This window comes from Podarcis tiliguerta (assembly GCF_965153285.1).
Source record: "Podarcis tiliguerta genome assembly, chromosome: Z".
In the NCBI taxonomy this organism is placed as follows: Eukaryota; Metazoa; Chordata; class Lepidosauria; order Squamata; family Lacertidae; genus Podarcis; species Podarcis tiliguerta.
The window spans coordinates 45,405,934-45,431,602 of NC_139553.1; the positions used below are offsets into that span (position 1 = coordinate 45,405,934).

A 25,669-nucleotide genomic window follows, 5' to 3' on the forward strand; every position below is an offset into this window, starting at 1 on the left:
AATCGGTGGCACATGCCCTTCTGGCTTGCATGCTTTATAAAGACTTGAGGAATAAGGTTATCACCCTTCTTTCATTGTCCATTCCGGGTCGCCCAGCCACTGCCACACTGTCCTTTCTCTTGGGAGATCAAGATGAGCAGGTGACAGCAAAGGTTGCAAGGTTTTTTTTATATAAAATAAGATAAAATAAAATGCATTTTTATTGGGTTTCTTTGTTATAGCAAATTGCAAATACAATTATCCAAATTTTATATTTTACAATCCTCACCCTCCCATTGACTTCCTTCATCTTCCCTTTCTGGTTTATTTCATTACTTGTTATCTTCTGCATGTTAAATAACTATACACGTTGTTACACTATCTTTCATCATGTTCTGCTTAAAGTTGTGAAACCTGCCAATGAGTCCATCTCTTTTTGTTGTTTCTATAGGTAAGTTGTGAAAGGTTCTCAATCTTTTTAAAAATCACTATTGTCCTTTTCATGTACATTGTCTGTTAACTTTGCTAATTCTGCATAATTCATCAATTTTTCTTGCCATTGTTCTTTCATTGGTACTTCTTCTGTCTTCCAGCCTTGTGCTAACCAAACTCTTGCCGCTGTTGTAGCATACATAAATATTTTTCTTTTTTCTTTTGGATGTTCTTGACCTGAAATACCGAGCAAAAAGGCTTCTGGCTTTTTTACAAATGCCATTTTTAACATTTTTTTCAGTTCATTATATATCATTTCCCAAAAATTCTTTACAACTCTACATTCCCACCACATATGGTAAAAAGTGCCTTCCTTCTCTTTGCATTTCCAACAGTTTTTTTATCCTGTTTTATACATTTTTGCCATTTTTACCAGTGTAATATACCATCTACACATCATTTTCATGTAGTTCTCTTTCAATAATATGCAATCCGTGAATTTCAGATTCACTTTCCATAATTTTTCCCAATCTTCAAATTGTATATTATGCCCCAAATCTTGTGTCCATTTCATAGAATCATAGAATCATAGAATCATAGAGTTGGAAGAGACCACAAGGGCCATCGAGTCCAACCCCCTGCCAAGCAGGAAACACCATCAGAGCACTCCTGACATATGGTTGTCAAGCCTCTGCTTAAAGACCTCCAAAGAAGGAGACTCCACCACACTCCTTGGCATTTAATAATTGCCAGCACATAACTCTACAAAGCTTGAACTAGTTGCTCATATACTAGCTCATTAGGTTCCTGTATTAATTTACAAGGACCACCTGATGCTTTTTATATCCCTGTTCAATTTCCTAGGTTTTCAGCAGAGTCACTGTTAATGGTCCCCCATAGCTTGGATGCACAGCTTAGATCCAAAAGAGTCTTGTGTTCAGTATTATGGTCCAATTTTGTTTAACTTGCCTCCAGTTGGAGTCAGACAGGTCCTCTCCTTGTTGAACTTCTCGCACTTCCTGAAGGCCTATTTTTATTATTATTTATCCCAGCAGGTTTTTAAAATCAACTCTAATTTCACAGTTTTCACTCATCTTTTGCCCTCTACAGCTGGTCTCCTGTGCACTGCTTAGAGATGACTGCGATTATGCGGTATGCAAATTGCTGAAATAAAACTAAAAGGTGAAATAAATGTGAACTGAGTTGAATATCTTCCCTCATCCCTGCCTGCAAATCATGGTAACTCCTGGCTTTGTTGCTGCTGAAGCAATTCATTATGGGTCAATGCAGCAGTGCTCTTGAGCAACCCCCATTCATTTCAATGGGGCTTGAGCAGGAAAACTTTCCATTGCATAGTTTTTATCAGCAAGAGGAGCCACCTATGCCTAACACAATAGATGTTGGAGTGGCAATGGGGAGGGGGGCGATAATTGCTTTTTCTCTTTTTAGTCCAGACAAGAATCCTTGTTAACCCTTCACTCACCCCACCTTTTGACAGTCCCTTAACAAGAAGCCTGTTTGGGAGGACAGCAAAGAAGCCTTGGCTTAAAATTGGCTACAGAAGCTGGCAGCTCTTCTTAGTAGGTGTCAAAAGCGTATGTCCAATTATAACACTACATCCATCGCAGATGGGAAGAGAAGCAGATGGCTATCGGGGACTCAGATGCCATTTTGAGAGGAGGAAGGAGGAGGAAAGAAAACTGCATTTGTTTGCCCTCTGTAGAAATTAAATATTGGTCTGTTTGATTAGAGACGGATGCAGGGATATAACTGGCCAATGAGACAGAAACAGTCTGGAGTAGCCTGGCTCACTTTCTACAACTGGGAACCAATGGGAATAGAGGGGGGGGGGGAAGGACATATGAAGCTGCCATATATAGAGTCAGACCATTGGTCTATGTTAGGGCTGCCATACGTCTGGATTTTCCTAGATGTTACCAGACATCCGGGGGAACTTTTCAAAAGGCAGATCTTAGGCAAATCAATTGAGAAACCTCTCTCTCTCTCTCTTTGCGTTTTTGTGAAAGCTCAACAACTTTCGGGTTTGTGTAGGGGCCTCTTTCAGCCATATCTGGAGACGCCACTGGAGATTAGACTTTCTGCATGCAAAGCAAATGTTCTACCACTGAGCTACAGGGACACTATCCAGTCTTTTCAAAGCTTTCCTCTGTAATCAAGAGGGCTAGAAACTTGATGGGGGGGGGAGCAACCACCCTTAGTGGGCATTACTGTATATTCCAACCTCTCCTCTGGCTCAGCTCCTAAACTGCATGTGTGCAAAGTAAAGTCACAGAAGCACAAAAAGTACATTGACACACATCCTGTCAGTATGATTATTTATTAGATTTTTGTCATAGGATATGTTTTTTTTAAAGCACGGGATCCTAACAGAATCATTTACTTAACTGCCACCAATAGTAACAGTGTCAAACTGAAATGTCAATTCATTCCGCCTTGAGCTGAAACCCACTTGGTTCAAAAGTAGTCATACTGCAAGAAACATCTAATAGGTAGTCTTGTCCAGAGCATTTTAGCAATTGCCTCATTACATGTGTGCCCTAATAAGAAATATGTTTCCCATCTTGCCTTCTGTACATCTGAGAAATTGGCAGAGCCGATCAAGCAGAAGCCATTGTGCTCAATGTCAGAGTTATCTGGGTCTTTAATGAGTCTCTGGGGGGAGGGGGTCTGCGATGGATTTTGCTGCCAATTTAATGTTCAGCTGCTCACTGCAAGGGAGGGGGGTGGAGACAAAGAACGGGAAATGGATTTGGTGCTGCAAATTGTATCCACAACATGCTATCCAAAAACCTGTATCTGGTCCAGCATCTTCAGGCATTGCTGGTGTGGGGTCTCCACGATAGCATCAGGTATGCAAGTTTCATGGACCAGTTGCCCTAAAAGGAAGTGTTTCATGAACCATCTTGCTGAAAGAAGAGATGCCTTGTTCAGATCTTGGCAATCTGTTATGCAGAAAAATAGAAAACGTCTTTATGCTTGGTTTGATTATTTGTCCATTGAGCTCAGTATTGTCTGTTCTGGCTAAAAGTGACTTTCTGGCATCTAAGATGGGGATCTTTCCCATCATCTGCTGTCTAATTCTCTTATCCACTGTATGCAATGCATGTACCTAAAGGTTGAGCAACGGGTTAACTCATTCAGCTGTGTTCCTAGCAATAGTATAAAATCATAGACTTGGAAGAAATCTGAGGACCATCTAGTCCAAACCTCTGCAATGCAGAAATATGTATAGTTGGCTAATTTCCCAAAGCAAACTTAAAGAACAAGCCCCCCCCCCCAAAAAAAACCCCACCCACCTAAATGCTGGTGGCTGAAATCTAGCAAAGCACTTTCAGGGGTGAGAAGGGGGAAATTAAATGAAATTCTTTTGCTTCTTCTTATCTTTAGGTTCAGGAGAAAAGAACAGGAGAGGAGAACCAGTCACTAGAGGGACAGTAAGCACGGGTCGGGAAGCACAATCTTGTCTCTTTCAGTTTTGCCCAGTTTCTCATTATTCCAGTCTTAAATTCCATTCATCCCTTTCTGAATTACTTTGCCCTAAATATATTTGGTAGCAAAGTGCTAAGTCAAATACTCTACGATGTTGAAATCTGGAGCTCTGTCCTGAACTCCATTAAAGTTTTGGAAACAATGCAGAATAACTTTTTTGGGAACCTATACTCTCTATCATCAAGAATATCAGCAGCTCTTCTTCATACTTAATCTGAGTAGCCAACAATTAAGGCAATAGCAGACTGCACTCAGTTAAAGTATATTAAAAGAATTGCTACTATGCACATTGAGTGTTTTCCTGCACTGTGCTATATGGAATTGAGTGATACCAGAGTTGGTTGTTTTAGACTATTACTAATTTCCAGAACTGAGCTCTGCTTGGGCCTTGAATAAATGTCAGCTAAGGGATTGCCTCTTCTGGATAGAACTCAGAAGGGACCTACAGCTAAATAGAAACACACACAGCTTTTCCCCCCTTGGTCTCCCCTTTAAGAACAGAGCATTTTACAGCTAGTTATCTGACCAAACTTTCACCAGTCTCCTCGGGCTGCATTTCGAAGTGATGCTCACTGCAATCTTTGTATCTGTGGACAACCTCAGGTACAAAACGTTACTCATTATCTGTTAGGCTGCCCCTTGTGTAGAGACCCAAGAGTTCACTTTACACATGCAAGCAGTTACACCCCAGCATAAATTGTTTGGTTTCTTTCGAGAGGCACTAATAGCTTTGTAATACAGAGAGTGGCCTTCTGTACACTGGCTGCATAAAATAAAATCAGGAAAAAGGAGTTGGATAAAATCACTATAAGTTATTTTGGTGATTGGGAGGTTTAATCTGAAATCAAGCTATGTATGTTCTGTATTATTTTATTAATAATATTTCCACAGTTTTGTATGGTCTTTGGATGGAACACTAAACTTATGAACTGAACAGAAAATGTGTATTCATTTTCACATGTATTCCTCCTAATAGGCACATTTTTGTGTGCAATGTTGCCTAAGACAGGCATTCTCCACGAAGCAATTTCCTCTAGTGCCATTTTGCCCATTGTTTCCACTAAACCTGTGTGTTTCAGTATACACTAACCTTCCAATGCTTTCTTCTTGGTATGCTTAAAAAAAGAAAGATATGTATCAGAAAATTCAGAAGAGCGAATTCCAAAGGATAGCTGAATTTTATGTGACATTTCAGTTCAAGACATGAAAACGGGGCAACTTAACTTGAAAACTGGAACCAAATTAATTTCTCCTCTTTCTGTAGTATATGGAAAGATTGAATCATTGTTAACCTCGGGGAAGGGGCACAGCTGGAGTTGCCAACTCAAGTGCATGCTTTGCATTGCAAAAGGTCCTTCAATTTAAAAGGAACTCAAGTAGCAGAACTGGAAGAGAGCGTTCTGTCTGAGGCTCTGAAAAGGTACAGCCAGCCAAGAGTAGAAAAGGCTGGGATGAGTGCACCAGCGATATGACATAGTATGTAGAAGCTTCGTGTGTTCCTATTTAGCTTGCCCTCCTTTGATCAGAATTCATTTCCATGTTGACATTTAAAATGTATCGACTTTCTTCCAAATCAGACGAGGAACAGAATGTTGAATATGGTACATCACGACATTGCAAAGTTTCAAAAGATCTAATGTCATTTAAAATGGTAATTAAAATATTGCGTCCCACCTTTTGAACCAAAAAGTCTCCCCACAAAGCAACTAACTGTGAGCTCAAATACTGCTAAGCCAGAGATGTGGATCTTGTGGCCCTCCAGCTGTTACTGGACTTCAACTCCCATTATCCATGACCATTGGACCATGCTGACTGGGGCTGAGGGGCGTTGGAATCCAAGAACTGCTGGAGGGCCACAGGTTCTCTGCCCCTGCTGTGCAAGAATAAAATAATGGACGAAACATTTCCTTAGGCTCTAGAATGAACAGACATAACCTCTGCAGAGAAGTCCCACCTCCCAATGACAGGAAAGAATGCTAACTGGTGAAAGTCTCTCTTATCTAGAGGGCTGTAGATAAGAAGCATCAAGGCATTGCCAGTTCCATGGGACAAGGGTTGTGAATGGTTGCTTGGGGTTATCATAAATATAAGCAGCATAATCTCTTCTGGCTGTTACTATTTTCATTCAGGAAGAGCTTTTGGGTATCAAAACGTTAACCTGCTGCGAATTAAAATGGCCTTTTGCCGCTTCAATCAAAGCCCACTGAAATTGACAGAAGTGTTTCCATGGCGTGTCCCATGCAGATACTGTTGCGGTGGGGGGGGGGCTTATGTTTTCCACCTATTCCATTTTGGCCTGTGCCCCACTTTTTAAAAAAGAAAGATGTAAATGGATTAGCAGAGCCTCCTTCTTTCACCACCAAGCAACCACAGATTGCCCTACTAATTTAGGAGAAGGGTTTCATTCTAAGGCTTATAATACTCAGGCTGGACTAAATTTTTGAGCCACTGGAAGCTCTACCTTAATCTCAAGTAGGGGGGTTTGGATTCTGCATTGAAACTGCCTCCTCTTTTTTTGCATCTTGGTCATGAGGAGCAAGTCAGCTGGTAGATGCCATTCACACATACCCTTTATGCTCTCATTCTGTGAAGCATCCTATGAAACTCCTCACAATCAATCCTACAATTCTCAGAGTTGCTTAACTGGCAATCCTTCTTTGCAAGGAACTCTGGAAGTTAAAGCTATGTGAGATGTATAGGGGTCCTCTCAACAACCCTCAGCACCCTTAACAAACTACAGTCCCCAGTGTCCTAAAATCAGGTATAACTAGGATTCTTTGAGTTGAAACCATGACTCTTTAAAAGCAGGACCATGGTGCTCTCTCCCGGGATTCTCCTCATCTAAACACAAATGCAGCTTCTTCTCTTGTCACCCAGAAACAAGTCTCATCTCCTTGTGGCTGAGCCAACTTTAGACTCCACCTCTCGCCTCATGGCGCCTCTGTTTTCTGTCTCTGCCATGACTCTCCTCATGGCTCCTGCCCCCTCACCAATCTGTCTTCACATAGTTGCTCTGTGGTCCCTCATGGCTTGTGCTATAAATGTGCTATAAATGTATGGGGTGTACACAGATTTAGACTTCAGATCCCATGTCAGTGTTGGGGAGTGGGGAGGATGGGGAGCTGTGCTGGCAACTCAGTAGGACTTTAGGATCACCATGGGCACCATATATAGATGGGTACAAGTCAGGGTCCTATATTCCTTGAAGAAGGGCAGACGCTTAATATTAAACCATGCCAGCTGAAAGGATTTCAGAAAGGTTAGAGAAGTGTCAGGGAGGATGATGTTGTAAAAAGGTGGGTGGGAGGGAGGGGAATTGAAGAAAGAGCCTATCTTTCTTGAGTTTCAGAGCAGAGGTGCGAATAAAACTCAAGTCTCTGTGGCTCATTGTAGCTCACATGCTGAGCCTCTACATAGCACCTTGTCTCTTTCTTCTAAAAGCTGACAGCAATTATTTCTGAGGGAATAATTGCCAGCAGGCACAGTTCACCTAAGTGGTCTTTTTAACCACTGGGGGTCCTTACAAGTTTATTGGTGATGCTGGGTTCCGAGTGACAAAATCAATTGTTGTTTTATTTTTATTTTTTTCTGTCAGCTATCGAGGTGAGGCAGGCACAGGAGCCCCAAGAAAACAAAGTGTTGGCAACTCAAGTGGATAGGAGGGAATAGACCTAGATTTCCCTCCTGGGTCTCCAGCTGTTCCCCTGAGCTGCCTCCTCAGGCTGGGGTTGCTCCTTAAAAACATTTGTAGTCCACCCTTCGTGTGCACTAGGGAGGGTTGCTCCAGAGAACTGGGATGCTAGATCTCCCATGGCAAATGCAGGAACAGGAAGGGCTACCACCCAACAATATCATCAGGGACTTTCACTGGCATCTGCCTGGCAGTTTCATTCCTGACTTCAGCCTGCCAACTTCCACTGGCTTCCACCTTTGAATAGCCACTGGGCTGGTTCATCCTTCCACCCTGTACCTGGAGCTGGCTCCTGTCACATAATTCCCAGGAATGTCACATCTGGTGGGCTACCTATGCCAGCCCAATGCACCCAGACACATACCATTCGCCTCAACAGCATTCAAAACCTCCCATTCACACATGGAGACACATTCACTCATCAGCCGCTCTCCATTCACACACGTATATGCCCCCAGCTTCAGTCCACAAATATCCACACAGATTCTGTCAACAGGCTTCCAAAGCTGAGTTTGAACCTGCTTACATCCCAAACAACAGTCTGTTTCAGGAATTGCAGTGTCCACCATTATCCAAATGTGAATGCTACTGGCTTCCATTTCCCAACATTTCCCAGCTTCCACCAGGTCCATCACCAGACATCAGCCAGCCTCCAGCCATGGAGACCTTCAAGGCACAAACCCACTCATCATGCCACAGCCTCCCACTGCCAGATGATCTCCTCCTTGGTCAGTGAAGTACTTAGCCTCGGGAGACTCCCGGAAGGCCACCCTCAGCCCCAGACTAGAGGTTCCCCATCTTGGTCTAAATAAATGGTTTTTAAAATTGGCATTTCCACCATTAGTCATTCTCAGAGTAGACCCATGGAATCAATAGACCAAGCGTGAGGAGGAGGAGGAGGTAGGTAGCAGGAAGTGCCACCTGCCTGGGCTGGCTGCACAAAGGCAGGCACGTGAGGGACTGGCCAAGGGGAGACTGGGGTTGATGGGGGTGTTAAGGTCAGCAGAGGTGGGGGCCTCTTAGTAGTTCCATCACCCTCAGAAGTGCAGTGGCCCAGGAGAGGGCATCCTCCTCCTGAGTTGTGGAATTCCCTCTCCGCAGAGGTGCATCAGGTACCCTCGCTATATAACTTATGACAAATGTTGAAGACGTGTCTCTTTACCCTGATATTTGAAATCTGAGGTGTGTGTTTTCTGGGCCCTCCCAATTCCTGTGACTAATTTGTTTTAAATGTTTTTAATACTGAATTTTAGACTGCTGCAATCCACCCTGTGATCTGCTGGTGAAAGCAGGTACAGAACAACAAGACTTGTTGCTCTCCCGCATGACTGCCTTCGGACCTGCCTCCCACTGGCATGTGACCCCCCAGAAGATATTGTGGCCCTTGGGCTGAGGAAAGCTCCTCCCCTTCTTGTTTTCAGTGAGGTTTATAGGTGGGATGTGTTGTTCATTATAGGTCATCCCGGTTCAAATGGAGACGCCCAGATTTATCTATATAAAATGCATTTCCAGACCTGCACAAGAGAAACTCCTTTTCATACAAAAGCAATTCCTTGTTCTTGACACATCTTGGCTCCTCCAGCATGTGGGGGAAGTCAAGCGTGCATCAAACTGAAGTTGGGCAGTTCTAAGGGAGAAACAAATCAACCACAGCCTTGATTCTGTCCATCCAAGCAAACCCAGATGGGTAGGCAAAGCCTGGGGGTGAAAGGAAGAAGAAAAAGCAATGTTTGCTCCTAAAACGCCTTAAGTAATTATATTTTAGCATAGGCTTTAAAAAAAAAATGCTACAGATTAGTTTTGGCGGCCTTAGTGGTTGTGGGGGAGCTGTGTTGTTATTCCATTAAACAGGAACATATGTAAGCCCTAAGCCAGGATGTATATCAGCTTCCAGCCAGCTTAATGTCTCCTGAATAATAGAAATTTAAAGTTGGAAGCCTCAGACGTCACACAGTGAAACCCTCTGCTCAATGCAGGATCTGCAGTGCATCCATAGCTCATCCATACACCATCTCTTTTGCATGTCATAGGTCCCAGAATCCCCAGGTAAGGCTGGGAGAGAATCCTGTCTGATTTGGTATAAAGGTGTGGCTTGTGATGCTTATTTAAAGGAAAGAGAGCAAGTGCAAAGCCTTTGGTGGTCCTGGAAGTGATGAGATATCTCAGGTTAGCTACTTAGTTGAACCTCAAAACTAGCCAGGTGATAGCTCAAGAAATGCCATGTCATTCCCCCCCCCCCCCTTAAAACAGTGAAATGCTGGTTACTGTAAGGTGCTTCCTGCCATCTATTAGAGAAGGGCCATAGCCATAGGTAGAGCATCTGCTTTGCATGCAGAAGGTCCTAGTTTCAATCAACAGCATCTCCAGTTAGGGCTGGGAGAGACCTCCTGCCTGAAATCCCAGAGAGCCACTCCCAGCCAGTAAAGACAATACAGAGAAAAATGCACGGAGTCATGAACTTTCCCGTGTTCCTTCCCAACTACAACATCCCTGGAAGATTGCCAGTTCAGCCTCTGCCTAAGTACCTCCAGCAAACATAATCCCATCACCTCGCAAGGGAGAATCTCCCCCTGCCAAAGAGAGCTTATTGTTAGGTAGTTTCTCCTAATGATTACCCAGAAACTGCTTCCTTGCAATTTCCTCTCATTAATTCTAGTTCTGCCCTCTGGAGCAACCAGTGACAAGCCTCCTCCATCTTCTGTATGACAGCCCAACAGATATTTGAAGACAGCTGTCATGTCTCCCCTTAATTTTTTCTTCTTCAAGCTAAACCTACACCCAGCTCATTCCACTTTTCTTCATAGGACTTGGTTTTCCAGACAGACCCTTCACCATCCTAGCTGCCCTCTTCAGGACATGCAACAGTTTGCAAATGCCATTCTTAAAATGTGGTGTCCAGAACTGGACACAGTCCTCCAGATGAGGCTTGAAATATAATTGCATCTCATTGAGATGCCTCACTTCCTGGTTGCACCTTTTTGGATCTCCTTATGACCTTGTATGCCCCTTGCATTGAAGCCCTCTCATTTGCCAGTGTTCTTCTTCCAATGTGGCATCCTGGGATCTTTAACCCTCTCCTGACCCTGATACTTTAGGAAAGGGGGAGGGGTTAACTTGGTGAACCAGATTACACAATGAAATAAAGAGAGCAGAATAGCCCCATAGTCAACACTAGCTGAACTGGCAAGTAGATTCTCCTCCACATCCCCAGAGAAGGGCTATAATTTAAAAGGTAGCAGCTTTGAGGCACAAAATAAAGTTTCAGCCTGCCCTCCTGTTAGAAGGGGCAGCCTAGAAACAGTAGATTCCTTTAAACCCATTTAGTGGCCCTAGTATCCCAGAGCAAGTCACAACCATTTAAAGTACAAGATCAAAAACAGCTTAAAAGAAATCACAATCACAAGGCGTATGCCTGAACATATATACCTCAGGTGTCAAAGGACAAAGAGGTGCATCTTTGGTGTTTGTGGTCCACCTTCAAGGGGCTTAAGGAGACATGCATGGTTCCCCTCATTCTCATTTAATCCCCACGACAACCCTGTGGGGTAGGTTAGGCCAAGAGGCAGCGACTGGTCCAAGGTGAAGTTCATAGCTGAGTGAGGATTTGAACCCTGGTCTCGCAAACTTTAACCACTGTACCACACCAGCTCTTCATTGCATGAGCCCATAGTCCATCCAGCTCAATATTGCCTACACTGACTGGCAGCAGCTCTCCAGGGTTTCAGACAGTGATATCTGCTAGCCTTACCTGGAGATGCCGGGGATTGAACCGGGGCATTCTGCACCATGCACGTATTGGGAGCTGAATGATGAAGAGGACAGAAAGAAAAGAGAAAACTGTGCTTGCCTGTACAGCTGAAATGCTCACTTCAGTGGCGTTGCAGAATGTGGGGTGAGTGAGAAGTTTAGCATGGAGGGAAACATCAAGGGGAATAAAAGTCGGCTGGCAAAGAGAGACCTGAGGGAGAGGAGGGAGGGGGAGGGAAGAGTGTGCAGCTGAGATGAGGGAAAGTGGGTGCATAGTAACAGACCTGAAAGGAGCCTGCTCTGACAAGAGACTGTGATCCAATTAGTGGCAAATAACTGACGTCCTTGTCATGTAACCAACAGTGATTTCAGGTTGGGTTCTTTGGTGACTTTGTTTATTCATTGTTATCATTGTTAATTAATTGGGTATCTTAACTGTTTCAATCCATAAAGAAATACTGCTCAAGATGCCATTAGACTCAAAGATTGATTGCCTGTCTGCCTCTCTGTTGAAATTGAGCACACAAGAGGGCTGGCTAGATCTGAGCACAGCGCCACCTAGTGGTGGGAGAGAGGGGGCTAACTTCTATCATTACAGCATGCAATAGGAAGGAATGACGTGAAAAGAGGTCTCTGGGTCTCATTCAGCACCCAGATGCTTTGAGAGCATGACCTGGAAGATGCACAACTCATCTGGGAAGGATGCAGGTTGGTTTCCAGGCACGCCGGGGCTCCTGGGCAATTGATGAAGAGGGCCAGTGACTCCCATAGATAGATGATTGGACATCTGCCTTGCATGCAGAAGGTCCCAGGATCAATCCCCAGCTTCTGCAGGTAGGGCTGGAAGAGCCTCTGCCTGAAGCACTGGAGAGCTGCCAGTCAGTGCAGACAGTACTGGACTATGGGGACCCAATGTCTGACTTGGTCTAAAGCAACTTCTCATGTTCTGGTGTTCCTAAACCAGTGAAGGCTCAAAAACCCAATCAAAATGTTTATTTAGGGCAAAGGCTAAAAAGAGGAAAATGGGAGAAACAGTAGGTGGTGTTCAACTAGGTTTTAATCAAGAGCATACCCATTGAAATTGATGAGCATGACTAAGTTCAGTCCATTCACTTCAGTAGGTCTACTCTAAGTAAAACCTAGTTGGCTACCACCCAGTATGCACAACCAAAAGGAAAGTAAAATACTTACCTGGATTATTGGTCTACCTAATCCATTGTTTCCCAAACTTGGGTCTGCAACTGTTGTTGGACTACAACTCCCATTGTCTCTAGTTGGCAGGACCAGTGGTCATGTATCATGGGAACTGTGGTCCAAAAAGAGCTGGAGGCCCAATTTGGGAAACACTGTTCTAGTCCTATAGTAGGCAAATGAACATAGCAAAGAGTTATGCCTAAGGTCACCCCCACAGGGGTAGCCTGATCATAGCTGTCAACTTTCAGATTTGAAAATAAGGGATCAGCAGCCTCACCTGTCCCAGAGACAGTCTACTGGATAAGGGAATTTCCCGCAAAAAAAAGGGAAGGTTGACAGCTATGAGCGTGATGGAGTCCATCAAAAGCAGTTTCCTATGTTCCATTGCTATAGTCTTGTCCTCCCTGTAGAACGGGGGTGGGGAACCTGCGACTACATCGGATACTGCCTTGTACCAAGTCTGACCATTGGTAAATCTGTGCTGTTGGCACTGGCTGACAGCTGCTCTCCAGGCAGGGAACACCCCCAGCCTTACCTGGAGATGCTAGGGATTGAACCTGGGGTCTTCTGCATGCAAGGCTGATGCTCTTCCACTGCGATCCTTCATCATCACCACTGCTGACCCTCATGATCTCTGACCTTATGGGGGCTAGAATCCAAAATTTCTGGATGGCAGCACTTTGGGTGCCTCTTGCTTAGGAGGAAGAAAAAACTAGACAAATACAATTATCCTTTTCATCAAGAGGCACAGAAGCACACAAAACAGTGGCAATACATAAACGAAGAGTTAACAAAAAAAAATTCTGCTTCCTTAACAAACCTTATTTTTTATTATTCTTCTTTCACGAGAAGAGGAATGAATAGGCACCACACATTTCATGCAGACACATCAATCTCTTTATCCCAAGACAAGCCTACTCTAGCTTTGTACTAGACCTAATTAGGTTTTAAATGAGATTCCAGCACCCATAATAGCATATTCTGATTGTTCTTTTTATATTGCGCAGGTCCCGAACATTCCTCAAGTCTACATTATTAAACACCAAACCACCACCTGTTCACATTCACAGGGTGAGGCCACGCATCGCAGCCTCGCAGCCCACCCTCACACAACCTGCAGGCACATTCCGCCTCCCACCAAGATACATCAGCTGGTGTTTAGTGCATGCACAGCCCGGCCTGTGCGATTGTCATGGTCTACAAAATCTTAAAGCATTGCAATCTATAAAAATTAAGTGCATGGTGACCTGTTTGCATGATTTTGGCTCACAGCAGGGATGTGTGTGTTGGTTGTGCATGGATAATTTTAAAAATAATTATTTTCCAGACTGAAGATGGTAAAAAACTATATTTCAGGCTTGGGCACTGGGAATTCTATGTAGTGTTTGTTTTCCTATAGACTCCTATGCATTAGGAGAATAAGAACATAAGCAGAGCCTGCTGACCAGGCCAGTGGCCTATCTAGTCCAGCATCGACACAGTAGCCAACTAGATGCCTGTGGGAAACCCACAAGCAGGACCTGAGCACAAGAGTCCTCGCCCCTCCTGTGGCTTCCAGTAACTGGTATGCAGAAGCATTCACGCTCCCAATTGTGGAGGCAGAGCATAGCCCCCGTGGTTAGCAGCCCTGATAGCCTTTTCCTCCACAAATAGTCCAATCCTCTTTTAAAGCCATACAGGTAGATGACTGTTGCTGACTCCTGCAGGAGCAAGTTGCACAGAATAATGTTGTGAGTCGAGGACCCACCACCCGCATAGGAGTATAATAAGACACAAAGACACATTATTTTAGGTTAATGGGCAAAATTAGGCCACAACTTTTATTGGTTACAGCATGTGAGTAGTATTCGCTTAGGCACTGGATGAAACAGCAATACAAGACTCCACCCCGCTCAGCAGGGAGTCATATCAGGGTTAACAACCAATGGGAGAAGCTTGTTGATGCAAATACAACTGGAAGCTCCCCCATGACGTCACCGGGGGTCGTGCCATGGCCCTAGCCACCAGCAGGGCATTGAACAGGATCCACGATCGCAGGATTCCTTTAGCAGAATACCCAAAAGAGGAGGGGTAGATGATGGCCCATACCCAATCCTCCAACACAGCACACATATTCCAATGCCTAACTTCCAATACCAGAAAGTTGTGACAAATTGCTATGAGGTAGGTGAAAAAACCGAGAGGCTGGTGCCAATTTGCCAAATGGATAAAAAAAAAGTCCTACCAGGCCCCTTGGGCAACCAAGGCAACCATCCAAAGTCCATAGCAAGGTCAATATGCAGAGGAAGCTGACCTAAAAGGGAGGGAGGGAGGGAGGGAGATCCGAAGAAAGCAGGAACAGACTGGGAGCTGAGCACGGCCACAGCTGTTTAAATGCAGCTAGCACTGCCCACCAGCCGGCCCTGTTGGCCAGCTGAAAGGTTTGGCCATGGCAGCAGAAGATATCAGGAGCAGGGAGCTGAGTACGCCTTCCTACCCCTGTGGGAAGCTGCTCCCGCTCACAACCCCTCCCCTCTGGGAGGAGGAGAGGCCCTGCTGGATTAAATCAAGGGTCCATCTAGCCCTGTGCCCTATTTCTCACAGTGACCTATCAGATGTCCAACAATCATGGTGACCAGTCAAGAGCCAACAAACAGGGCTTGAAAGCAACAGCCCTCCTCCTTGGTCTCCTGTGTCTGATATTCTGCAATATACTGCGCCTGTAACATGGAGGTTTCTATTCCTATCGTGGCTAATTAAAATGTAAGGTTGGTGCTGCTAGATCAGACTACATCTCTCAGAAGCCCACGAGTAGTCCTTGAAACCAGAAGCCATGTTCTGCTGCGCAGATGATGCCATTTCCCATCAGACAGAGTCTGAACCAAAAGTCCTGGCATCCTAGTTTGGACCGCATAGTCTGGATGGTGGAGGAAGGCCTGACCACAAACCTCAATAACTACAGGGGCCGGGAGGAATAAGCAAACCTTGGTGGGACACCAGTGCTAGAACTCAGCCAGGGAGCCGGCAGAATCAGGAGATGCAATGAATCCAGACCAACCACAAAAATATAAGTTAAAGGCTTGCCAAAATCACCTGAGGGCCTTCTCGGTAGTGGCGCCCTCCCTGTGGAATGCCCTCCCTTCAGATGTCAAGGAGATAAAGAATTATACAACTTTTAGAAGACATGTGAAAGTAGCCCTGAATTGGGAGGTTTTTAACGCTTGTTGTTTTATTATGTTTTTAGATATGCTGTTAGCCACCCAGAGTGGCTGGGGAAACCCAACCAGATGGGCAGGGTATAAATAATTAAGTTATTATTTTTTTATTACTGTTGCCCCCAGGACAGAAGAACCTAAGAAGAGCGTGCTGCATCAAGCCTGTGGGCCATCTTGTCCAGTATCGTGCTCTTACAATGGCCAACCCAATGCCCATGGGAAGCATGCAAACAGGACCCAAGAGCAACAACAACTCTCCTGACTTGTGATTCCCAGCAACTGATGTTTAGAGGCATATCGCCTCCGGCAGTGGAGGTGGCAGAGTCAACAACACACCTGAACTGAAGCCCAGAGCAGAATTGTGTGGCTGGCAACAGAAAGGCCTGCTCAGGAGGAGACATCATAACGTCAAATGGCCTCCAGAGAGGGGCCTCACAGATGTTCCACAAACTGCTGGGGAAAAACAGGTAGCTATAAAACATTTTGTTTGCTGCCTATTACTAGTGGAACATGAAGGGGTCAGAGAGCAACTCCCCTCTGGGGAAAGATTACCCCCACAGAGGCTTTTAAGCTTACAAAATAATCTAGTAATAGGGTTGGGATATGAAAAATAGTATATGAAATTTTGTGTGCTTTATGTAGGAATAAGTTTTCCTCCTTCTCTCATAATGGTGGAGCCTGGGGTCCTTTAATAAAGCTGAATGTTGAAGGATTCAGGACAGACGAAATGAAAACAAAATGGCGCCAGAGTGCATATTGAGAGGTAATGTGATGTAATGGTTAGAGTGTCAGACTAGGACCTGGGAGACCAGGCTTCAAATCTCCACTCAGCCATGAAGCTCACAGTGGGACAGCCTCAAGGGGTTGCCGTGGGGGATAAAATGAGGAGGGAGAGAACCACGAATGCCATTTTGAGCTCCTTGGAGAAAAAGGTGAGATAGAAATGCAACAAAGAAATAAATCAATGACTCTGTTTACCCTCCACTGTCAGAGGTAGTGTGCTCCCAAATACCAACTGCAGGAAGGGAGAAGGCTATTGCGCTCATGGCCTGCTTGCAGGCATCTCAGAAGCGTCTGGCTGGCCACTGTGACACCAGGGTGCTGAGCAAGATGAGCCCCTGGCATGATCCACCAGGGCCCTTCTTATCTTTTTGGAATTCCTCTTCAGCACAAGTTGTGCAACTGGATAGCTCACTGCTGGTATCAGCATGTGTGCACAAAAACTAGTGCTTTGCCCCTCTGGACAGCTGCTCTACCTCACCAGCTGATGGAGAACCCCAGCCTTGCAGTAGCCCTGTTAAGGGAAACCAGACAGCAACTGGTTTTCAGTAGCATAGTGCTTCTGAGAATGGAGGCTTATGGTTTGTTGCCATTGGCAGAACTCATGAATCTGCCTAATTCGGGGTGGGCAAGCTGTGGTCTTCAAGATGCCACTGGACTCCAGTTCCCAGCAGTGGTCAATGGTCAGGGAATATGGGAGGTGGAGAACTGCTGAATGGCCACAGGTTCCCCATCCCTAGATTAATCCTAAATAACATAAGAACCTAAGAAGAGAGACAGCCTAGTGGATCGGACCCAAGACCCACCTAACCCAGCATCCTGTCCTTGCAGTGGTAACCAGGGAGGCCTCAAAGCAGGACCTGAACACAACAGCACACACCCCACCTGTGATTTCCAGCAACTGGTATTCAGGGGCACACTAACTCTGACAGTGTAGGAAGTGCAAAGCCGTTATGACCAGCAATGATTGATAGTCTTATCTGCCATGCATTTGTCTAACCCTCTCCTAAAGCCATTTTGTCTAACAGCTCCATTATCACATATTGTGGTGGCAAATTCCACAAAGTGAGTGTGCATTGTGTGAAGAAGGGGCTGAATCCACTGCCTATAAAATGTTAGCTCCTTAGTATGAGCATTACAGGTCTCTCTCTCTCTCTCTCTCTCTCTCTCTCTCTCTCTCACACACACACACACACACACACACACACACAGACTGCTTGCCTGCCTGCCTGCCAAAATATTATGTCTGGGGCCAGCCAGCTTCAAATGAGATACAAATGTTATCTCCATGGTAATTATATCTCAAGCTGCCCCCATCACTGATTCTGCTTCTACCTCAGAACTGATTTGCCCACACATTCCGCCCAAAATAGACTGACTTCTCATCAGCAAGGGACCTTTGCTAATTTCGTGTTATTAGAATTCAACTTCATTTACATTCGCCAATTGATAACTGGCTTCAGTTTGATGTGAAGACCAAGAGGCACCCAATGAAAGAAGAAGATGAAGATGATGAAAAAACAGTGTGCTGTAGTGGTTAGAGTGTAAGACTTGTATCCCTGGGTTCAAATCCCCACTCGACCATGAAGCTCACGGGGCCAGGGACTGCATCTCAGCCTAACCTACCTCCACAGGGTTGCTTTGGGGATTAAATGAGGAAGAAGAGAACAAGCAATAACTAAATAAATAATAATGAAGAACGCCAAATAGGAGCCTCCCCCTCAGAACCCATGGAATAACTAGCCAATTTGACCTAGAGGAGTTGTCCTTCTGAACCCCAAAATTGACAGTCAGTTTGACCATGACACTTAGAAGGAGTATAACTCCACCCCATCCATTGCATTCACTCTCAGGCATAACTGTCTGCAGTGCCCCAATGGAAGGAGGAGAGACCTTTCTCCACTTACACTGAGCATTTATAGGAAATAATTAGGGCTGCCAAACAGATTTTATATCTTTTTTAAATGTTATCTGCTCTTAGCTGATTGATTAAATTTGGAAATGTGCACATATTTACCCAAATATCAGTATAGAGGCCCTTTTCCGGGTATGAAAGGGGGAATATTTTATTTTTCATTCAGTGTTCCAGTAGCCTGCCTAAAATAATAATAAATAGAACACCTTTAACCAGTGTTATTAAAATTTGCCTGCATCGGTTAACTCTCATCCCCACTGATTAAGCTTTGGTCAATTAATCTTTCAACCATTCTAGTCAGAGCTTGCAGCCCTAGAAACAATCAAACAAATCAGCTAGATAATTTTCTCCATGAGTGTCATTGAATAAGCATAGGGTAGGAATTTGGTTTCGTTTGCATCTTAATGCAAACCAGCTTAATTTGCACTTCCTAAGATAATAAGCATAAGATAATAAGCAAACACAGCTTACTTTTGAAATTTGCACTTCTTTAGATTTTGCAATGCAGTTCTCCTATCCAAAATGTGCAGAAAGATGCATTAAATTAGGGCAAACTGCTTGCAAAATGTGCATGTTAGGCAGGATCACGTGCAAAAATGGGTATTTTAGAGAAAATGCAAACTAAAATGCTGGTGAATTTTCATGAGGACTTTTTTAAAAAAGAAATCAAGTTGCTGCAGCCATGTTGCAAACTGAATTTGACTGGGGGGGGGGGGGAGAGAAACTAAGATAAACCAAAACATACGCAATCATCTATGCTTCTGACTTATATACTGCCCTTTGCTGATAAGCCCTTAGGGCATTTAATTTGATTATTCTTCACCTTTACTGTGGAAGCTCACCTCAGCATTCAGCTAGTCAAAACATTATTGTGTGGAGAAGTTGACATTTACTGGTAAGCCCTAGGATTTGCAAAGGTTCAAAGGGAAATTGACCAAGAAGCATCAGCAATGAAATGCCTTAAAAATATATATATGACCCCAAGTCATCCATGTTTCTAACATTTCTAGGTAACAAACATTAACAGTAAATGTAACCTGTTGCCATGTTGCTGACATCAGCCCTTCTATTTCCATTGTTCCAGTATGAATCCTTATTGCCGTGAAAATGATGCCATGCACAAGAAAAAGGTCTCAGTAGTAAAAGGAAAAGGTAAAGGACCCCTGGACAGTTAAGCCCAGTCAAAGGCGCCTATGGGGTTGTGGTGCTCATCTCGCTTTCAGGCTGAGGGAGCCATCATTTGTCCACAGACAGCTTTCCGGGTCATGTGGCCAGCACGACTAAACCGCTTCTGGTGCAATGGGACACCGTGATTGAAGCCAGAGCGCACGGAAACACCATTTACCTTCCTGTTGCTGCAGTACTTATTTATCTACTTGCACTGGTTTGCTTTTGAACTGCTAGGTTGGCAGGAGCTGGGACAGAGCAATGGGAGCTCACCCCATCACAGGGATTTGAACCGCTGACCTTCCGATCAGCAAGCCCAAGAGGCTCAGTGGTTTAGACAGCACCACCCGCATCCCTATTGGTCTCAGTAGCAGGCTTGATGGAACCCCAACATTATGGGGAGGAAAACCTATTTGAGAGGGAATCTAGAACAGTGCAGTGAGGACTGTGAGGGCTCAGTGGCCATGGGATGTTGACTGATTATTAACATAAGAACATTAAAAAGCCCTGTTGGTCAGGCCAATAGGCCATCTATTCCACCAACTTGTTCTAACAATGGCCACCCACATGCCAGTGGGAAAGGAGCAAGCAGGACCCTAGCACAAGTGCATTATTATTATTATTATTATTATTATTATTATTATTATTATTAAATTTATATACCGCCCTATACCCAGAGGTATCAGGGCAGTTCACAGAAAAGATCACAATATATAAAATAAAAATAAAAACAATAACCCAATAACACACACACACCCCAAAGAGCATCATTTTAAATGGGCCTAGGATGTCAATCAAGTCAACCAAAGGCCTGGTTAAAAAGGAACCTTTTTGCCTGGTGCCTAAAGGTGTATAATGAAGGCACTAGGCAAACTTCCCTAGGGAGAGCATTCCACAGATGGGAAGCCACTGCAGAGAAGGCCCCGTTCTTGTGTTGCCACCCTCCAGACCTCTCAGGGAGGAGGCACACAAAGAAGGGCATCAGAAGATGATCTTGGGGTCCAGGTAGGTTCATGTGGAAAGAGGGAGTCCTTCCTGCGGTTTCTAGCAACTGGTATTCAGAAGCATTGTTGCCTCTAACTGTGAAGGCAGAGCAGATCCATCATGCTTTATGCAATACTCATTCTATATCTGTCTGTCTGTCTATCTACCTACAGTGGTACCTCGGGTTACAGACACTTCAGGTTACATACGCTTCAAGTTACAGACTCCAGAAATAGGACCTCAACTTTGCTTCAGGATGAGAACAGAAATCGAGCTCTGGCGGCATTGCGGCAGCAGGAGGCCCCATTAGCTAAAGTGGTACCTCAGGTTAAGAACTGTTTCAGGTTAAGAACACACCTCTGGAACGAATTAAGTTCTTAACCTGAAGTACCACAGCATCTACGGTATGTCTGTCTATCATCTATCTATCTAGCTAGCTAGCTATCTATCTCTATCTATCATCTATCTATCATCTATCATTCATTAGATTTCCACAAGTTTCACATAGGCATTCTAATACATAATATGTTTTCTTTTGTTTGATCGACTTCCCGTCCCATTTTCCATGGTCTTTTTTTTTAAAAATTCCTCCCCTTTGCTGCACCCTATCAATATTCTTTTAAAGCCATCAAGGTTGGTGGCCTCCTATAGGAGTGAGCTTCACAGTAACTATTCACTACATGAAGATGTTACTTTCTTTTATCTGCCCTGAATTTTCTTTTGTTGCACAGGAAAAACTGGAATCCAGGGGAAGAGGGAATTTGTCAAGTGGAGGGGCTGGAATCCTGAATAGTGAGCAGCCTAGACGGCAACATCCTGTTGCAGGTTTAATCTCTTCCATCTAATATATCGTCAGCCAAGGATTTTAAAATTCAATTCGAAATTCAGCCACGATGACTTTGCCTTTTAGCTCATGACATACTATGTTTCATAGTATTATTCACATAAACGGCATTGTTGCCAAGAGGTGGGGGTTGGGGAGGGAGAGAGAGAGGAGAAGGGAACATCCTATTTCAGGAAATCTGCTTGGGTCATCTTGCTTCCTCGTATATTTTAAAAGATGAAAGCAATCTGGCCAGTGTTAAGAGCAAATCAGAATCCAGCACTGATGGATCAAAGCCGGTAATCAAATGAAACCTTCTATTGACTTTTGTTTACAAATTTGCAGCTGTGCTGCTGGGGTGAAAATGTGAGATTTCATTTCCTTTCCTTTCCTTCCGTGGGCAAATGGAGATAAGAGCATTGGGGCTTTCATTTCCCTTTTATATCAGATGGAAATCATCTGTGTACTTGCTGAATGATTTTTAAATTGCATTTTGGACACTGATGGTCAGAGGGAGGGGGGAACTGTGCAGTTTGTTAAGCTGTTCACATCTCCTTTTCAGTGGCATTCCCCCCCCCCTCCAGCTTTTTGTTATGTGCAAGCTATGTGAGAGCACAGACATCGCTCTGCTATTCAGGAACATATTTGCCTGTGTCAAAAAGTGCCCATTCTTTTGACAATTTCCCCACAATGCCTACAAAAACGTTTGCCTATGCAATTATATTATGCTCTTTCTCGTTCTCCGCTTTGTTTACCTTCAGTAATGTCCCATGGCCAAAGCAATTGGATATGTAGTGCAGTTACATCACTCCAATCACCAGGTAATCCCTGGTTGGCTAGGATGACCAATGTGCTTGATTCAAGAGGCACTGCTTCTTCACTCACAACTGGCTTTGTTTGCCCTCACTCGATATTATCTTGTAGCAAGACCAGATTTGCTACACATTGCCATGACACCATCCCATCCACAACACACCCACATATTTTCAGAAAGAACATAGCAGCAGTAACCAGAAAGGTGGAGAGACGTACAGAAGCAATAGTAGAGAAAGGAAGCAATACCCCACCATGTGATGCTTGACTCTGAGCTCCCACCAGCCCCAGACAGCAGGACCAATAGACAGGGATGATGGGAAATTTAGTCCAGCAATATCAGGAGGGCCACAGATTTATCATTCCAGTCTTACAGGAAAGAGGACAAAGTTAACAATGTATGGAGGGAATGGCACAGAAAGAAACTATAGTCAGCTGCAAACAGAAAGTGCCCCTTCTCTCTTGGTCTCTCACTCTCTCTACCTTCCCCTTGAGTAAACATTGGAGCAACCCCAGTCTGAAATGCCATCAGCTGTAGCAAGGTACTTGGCATAGCTATGTAAGTTAGTGCTCACCTCTATTGCCCACATTGAATTCTAAGTCTTTGCTCCTATGTGTGCCCTGTTGGTTACTCAGCATGCAAACAGGTGTGGAAGGAGAGAGGAACTGGCCCAATGGATCTATATATCAGGAAAAGCAGTGCCTTTGCTCTTTGGTGATTTGGTAATTTGGTGCAGGGGAAGAATATCTCTCCAAAGAAAGGTTGTAGGAATCACAAATGGTGCCTATTAAAATCCTCCCCCTCTCAGCATTCAGATGATACCTCTCCTGCTTACACCAGCAAATGCTTCAGGAGAAGCTGCAGAGATAAAGAGAGAGAGGGGTACATGTGTAGGACATTGGTAATTTGGATAGCTGTGCTTCCTATTCACCTTAGTTGTTTGAGCATTAACTGAATTCCACCCCTTCTTTTTCAGTACATCCCCCCATGTACAATGGGATGTAACATTTGGCTAAAGAGTCTGCGATAAAAAGAAGAAGCTTGCACCCCCCTGTCTGGCTGCAGCTGTTTACTCCTGTGCTCCAAAATGATTTCAGATTTTCCGACGCTCTTCCCCAGAAACACGGAGGCCATTGATTGCTTGCATGCACACTGCAAAGACATATGCAAATCTCAATTGTTCCAGCTTTGAAGAGCTCGTTATTTCAAATATTGTTTGACTTTGATATATGCTCAAATTTCTAAGATAGAAGAATGTTTCCCGTTGATTGAACTTGAGCTTTTTATCTTCACTCGCATGCCAAATAATGAGGAGAATAACTCTGTGCATTAACCCAGCAGTAACCTTGCATGTCCCTTTCCAACAATTTATAGGTCTGCAGAAGGAAAGGGGGGAAAGGGAATGGCTTATCTTAGCCGAATGTTAACCAAGTGACATTGTATGGGATATGAAATGGAACAGTTGTCCGTAAGGCTGTCACCTGATGATAATGTTAATAATCTAAAAAAACCTGCAGTCAATTAACTGGGTACGGTTTTGATCAATTAAATCTGCATATTTTTGCATACAAGAGAGAACTATTGTTTCAAAGGGTAAAAAAATATGTCATGCTTAGGGAACCTTTCTGAGGAGGGTGGGCATGTTTCAGTATTGAGGTGGGGGGACAGAGGCAAAGGTGGCTGAGGCCAGAGCAATAGATATGACCCTTTTCTTTGTACGGTAGGCTCTATTTCAGCCATGCAGAAGTCAGAGATTTCTGTGCACACACGATTCCTTAGTCAAGAGCCGTTATCACAGTTTTATGAGACTTTCCAGCATGTCAGAAGCACTCAAGGAAGAGATGCAGCCAGGTCAGTAAGGAGTGTGGCTCAGGAAGAGGCAGTGCAGCCAGGGAAGGAGGGGGGAGGAGTGACAAAGGCCAAATAGAGCTACCTCAAGGGCCACATTTGACCCCTGCAGCTGAGGTTAATAATTCCGTTTTTAAGATGAAGCACAGCTGGTAATATCTCCACTTCCAAAACTGCAGTTTTTTGAAATTCTAGAAAGCTACCTTCTAAAAAATGAAGTCTGCTTAATTCTGACCACGTTTTAATTTAAAGAGCTGCAGTCAAGACACCTAACTGAATAATTAACCAAACATTGCACACCAGTGCATTATTCTGCACTGACTAGGCAGAAACAGGTGGTTCAGTAGAGTCCCACCAACTTCAATGCTCTGCTTCCAAGTCCATGTGTGCCAGTTGTTTGAAACTGCGGGGGGGGGGGGCTGTTGCACTCAGGTCCTGCTTTTGGCAGAAGATGCATCAGGATGGCTACCGCAAGTACTGCACCAAATAGGCCTGTGGCCTGATCCAGCAGGAGTCTTCTAACCTGGATGAGGGAGATCATCTGGAGCTGAGCATGGGACAATTACTGGTAAATGAGAGAAGTGAGGGTGAAACCGATTCATTTACTGCAAGCCCTTCTTGGCACTTGAGAAGTAAATCTTGCAAAGGATTGTGTCATCACAAGGTGCATTTTTTGAGACTGACACATGAGCTGTTTTAAGTGTTATCCTTTAGCACTGGAAACAAAACATCAAATTTGGCTGTTGACCAAGGTCAGTCTCCCTAAAATCTTAAGACCTACCAGTAAAATTCAAAGAGGTTTTGACATTTGCACATTTATTTGTGGATTTTTTAAATTTAAAAACCTGCCCTTCAGTGCAAAGTCCAAGATTGGGTTACAGCAACACCAGTGGGTTACAGCCCTCCAGATGTTGCTGTACTCCAACACCCATCATTCTTGGTACTGGCTATGCTCCAAAAATGTCTGGAGGCACACAGGTTCGTCACCACTGTGTTATATGCACATCAGTATATACAGTAGATAAATGCTTAAGAGAGAGGGAACGTTAGAGTAACTGGGTGTTCGTCTCTTTTATATTCATGACCTACAATTCTGCCTTGGCTGTCTTGGTTTCAAACAGTTCCTTTTCTGCTATGGACTCAGCATTAATTTAATGCTCACAATAAAATTTGACTGACATCACTTTTTGTCTCAGTAAACTAAACCAACAAACAAGCAAAGGAACACAGGAAACTGCCTTATGCTTAGTCCACCTAGCTCAGTACAGTGGTACCTTGGTTCTCGAACTTAACCCATTCTGGGAGTCCGTTCAACTCCCCAAACCATTTGATAACCAAGACACGGCTTCTGATTGGCTGCAGGAGCTTCCTGAACTCAAGCGGAAGCCGCATCGGACATTCGGCTTCTGAAAAACGTTTCCAAACTGGAACACTTACTTCCAGGTTTGCGGTGTTCAGGAGCTGATTTGTTCAGAACCGAGGTAACCACTGCATTGTCTACTCTTGACTGGCAGTGGCTCTCCAGGCATTCAGGAAGCAAGTCTTTCCCAAGCTTGTTTGGAGGTGCCAGGGATTGAACATGGGACCTTCT

At 44.3% G+C, this 25,669-nt stretch overlaps 2 long non-coding RNA genes across 2 annotated transcripts in view; one reads left to right on the plus strand and one right to left on the minus strand.

Moving 5' to 3' along the window:
* LOC310669058 lies at positions 1-6,166 on the plus strand. The gene is made up of 3 exons (XR_014506999.1): positions 1-160; positions 3,820-3,876; positions 6,051-6,166. It is a non-coding gene; the product is annotated as an uncharacterized lncRNA (long non-coding RNA).
* Positions 2,552-25,669, minus strand: part of LOC310669054 — a 26,862-nt gene continuing 3,744 nt past the window's right edge. Inside the window, exon 3 of the long non-coding RNA XR_014506995.1 lies at positions 2,552-3,374. This is a non-coding gene — a long non-coding RNA (uncharacterized lncRNA). The remainder of the gene's footprint in view (positions 3,375-25,669) is intronic.